We start from the raw sequence: 3618 nt of genomic DNA, 5'->3' as shown, positions 1-3618 counted from the left end.
GATGTCAGAATTGAAAGTGAACTTCCTGCGCCTACTGGGACGGTACAAATTCCTTATAAACTGCCAGCACATTTTCTGTTAACTTACAGAGTTATTTCTCTATATATTATTGTAAACTACTAAAATGTCAATAAAAGTCACTTTGTTAATGTTTAATTTTCAACATCAAAAGTCGATGGAGCAGAGATCAACATCCCATAATCCAATTCACAACTGTAAATAAACAGAAAACACTTGAAAAATCACAAAATAAGAAAACTGTTAATGAACAGATATTTTTTACAATGTAGATAAACAGAACAGAAAAACACATGACTTAAAAAAGGATCAATGCAATGTAATGAGGAATATAAGAACATGATGCACTACCGTTCAAAAGTTTGGTGTCCTTACAATTTTACTTTCCCTTTTTTTCCTTCAGCAAGGCTGCGTGTATTTGGTAACCTTTCACAGTAAGGTTTTATTAGTTAATACTAACATTTATTACAGTATTTATTCCTCTTTGTCAATGATAATTAGGTTGTTTGTGTTAACTCACAGTGCATTACCTAATCTTACTTCCCTGGCAGATTTATATCAAAGTTGATGTTTAGCCGCACCATATTGGTGTTTCGTAACATCTAGTTTTTTATGAGGTGAGTTGTTAGCCCAATGCTCAACCCCCAACCTGGAGAACCAAGACATACACACATCCACTACGGACAATTTAGCTAACCCAATTCACTTACAGCATATGTCTTTGGACTGTGGGGGAAACCGGAGCACCTGGAAGAATCCCACACCAATACGGGGAGAACATGCAAACTCCACACAGAAATGCCAACTGACCCAGCCGAGGCTCGAACTAGCAACCTTCTTGCTGTGAGGCGACATCACTACCCACTGCGCCACCATGTCACCTAACTAATGTTAACAACCATGGATTTTAATAACGCATTAATAAATGTTGAACTAGGATTTATTAATGCTGTACAGGTATTGTTCGTAATTAGTTTATATTAGTAAATACAATAACTTAAGAAACCTTACTGTAAAGTGTGACCATTTATTTTGATTTCTTTTTTAAATACAGGAATAAAATCACTGTAATACAATTAACTATATTTAATATCATTTAAAATAACAGTTTTTTATGCAATTTATTCCTATGATTCAATTCAGAAGTTTTGGCATCATTACTCCTGTCTTCAACGTAACATGATCCTTCAGGAATAGGGTATATGCCGAGCTAGTGTTGTTCCCATACTGATAAACTTCCGGTGACCTGTTATTGAGTTTTTTTTTCCAGTTTATACGGTTCCTTTTACAGCATCGATGTTGTAATGTAATTCAAATTCAATCAGTTAAATAGACTTTGGCATTCATTTAGTTGCTCAAGCTTAAAACGAGACAAAAAGCCGTTTACTTGCACACGCCTGTCAGAATTGGCAGGCTAGCGCATAAGCTCCATTGAATACGCTGGAGTAAAATAAATGGTCATAATATAAAGACATGGCGGGGGAAATGTAATTTAATGCAGTGCTTCTCTTACAATCTAAGACCCACTTTATATCGAATATCACTCAGCCAGTGGAGATCGTTGATTTTTAAAGAAAACCGACCTTAAACGCACTGATTTTACAATGGCATAAAGTTCACCGGAAGCGCTTAACCCAGTTTACTGGCAAATTAAAAGTCCTTTAGCATACTTCGGCATATACCCTATTAGGGCTGCACGATTAATCGAAAAAAGATCACGATCTCAATTCGACCCTACACACGATCTTAATTCAGCCAATCATATTTTCAAGATCAGGAGAGAAGCAAGGCAGTCGCACAAGTCTTCACAGCAACATTGACACCTTCGAATGGTGTTAAAAGTGTCACATACTGTATTTATAAGGTATAATTCACCCAAAAATGACATTTCTGTCTTCATGTAATTATATATTCACGGTCGCGAAATCACACGTGAGCTGACCGCGAGCTGTTTGCTGACTGCCGAGAAGGCGCGCTTGCACGCAAATGACGCCTACTTTAGTGAACACAACCTGCATAGGCTGTGAATAACAGCTAATGAAGTTGTAAGTAACGTTCAGTTTGTTGCACAGAGCGATCGTTTGTGGGCCGTGCGGGAGGTTTGGTTTGCATGTGTGTGTTTTTCTCACAGTGACTGCAGCCATGAGCAGCACTCACAGTGAAACCTGTGCGCACATCATTCAAATGATCATATCGCATTTTAGAGTTATGATTACGACAAGCATTTGATATGTTTTTCCTTTAATAGTGAACACAAAGTGTTGTGCATGAAAATAAATGTTTACTGTGTCAGTATAACAACCCTAGCCTATATATAATGGAAAATAATGGTCTAATAATGTTGTTAATGACAGATGACAAGAACATGTCTTAAACATAATAAATCAACTTATGAGTTATGAATAGTTGTATTCTGATGTCATCATCATACTGTGAATTAACAAACAGGACATATTGAAAGTCTGTTCAAGTCCACCATAATGACTGTAGAAATTTAGCATTTTAAGCAAGAGTAGACCTACACACAGGCCTAATATAACTATTGTTGTTTTACCATATGTTTGAGAATGAACAATAATAATCGGCTAATCATATTTAACTTTATTTTACATTTTCAGAATCGTGAGAAACAACCTGATCTTAATTTTAGGAAAAAGAAATCGTGATTCACATTTTAGCCAGAATCGTGCAGCCATATACCCTATTGTAATGATTTCGTGCTTAAGAACCTTTCTTGTTATTATGAATGTTGAAAACAGTTGGTTAATGTTTATGTTAGACTTTTTTATTATTATTCAATTAATAGGAAGATTGAAAGATTTACTGTCAAGTTAAAGTCTTTTCTCTGAACAGGAATATCAGTTTCCTTGTTAAAAACTACACTGCTAGTCAAAGGTTTGAACACATCTACTCATTTTTGTGTAACAACTTTTTTGTTAGGTAAAGGTTTTGCACCTTTAGGATAATGTACCACTGAAAACTCTCAACCTTTTTAAAAAAATGAGTGTAAAATTATATCCAAGTGTAGAAATATGGATCAATGTGAGTTTTGGGATGTTTTACATCAGCTTAATGTAATGCAAGTTAATTTATGCAACTTAACTTAAGGCAGCGTCTCATTTTTACAATGCAACTCTAGAATTAGAGATAGATCACCCAAAAATTAAAGTGTACTAACCGTTTATTCGCTTTCAAGTGGTTCCAAACATTTATGGGTTGCTTTATTATGAACACAAAAGATGTTTTGAAGAATGTTGGAAAAGGTAGCCATTGACATCTACAATAGGAAAAAACGCATCCCATAGAAATCGATGGCATCCAGTTTACAACATTTTTCAAATTATCTTCTTTTGTGTGCAACCAAAGAAAGAAACTCAATCAGTTTTGTGACAAGTGAAAGATGACAATTTTAATTTCTGGGTGAACTATGCCTTTAAGAAAAAAACTCAGATATTAGTTTTGTAAAGAAATTAATATGTACTGTAGGCACAATTTCTATTATTCCTCAAGACTTTCAATCGAAACGTCCAAACATTTGACAGGTAGTACATCTCGAGTTGCCCGATGAAGATTAATCAGAAAAGAAGTTTCAATAAAAAC

Source organism: Danio aesculapii, chromosome 2 (assembly GCF_903798145.1).
Source record: "Danio aesculapii chromosome 2, fDanAes4.1, whole genome shotgun sequence".
Taxonomy (NCBI): domain Eukaryota; kingdom Metazoa; phylum Chordata; class Actinopteri; order Cypriniformes; family Danionidae; genus Danio; species Danio aesculapii.
The sequence above is the reverse complement of the archived record's forward strand: the minus strand, read 5'-3'. Positions refer to the sequence as shown.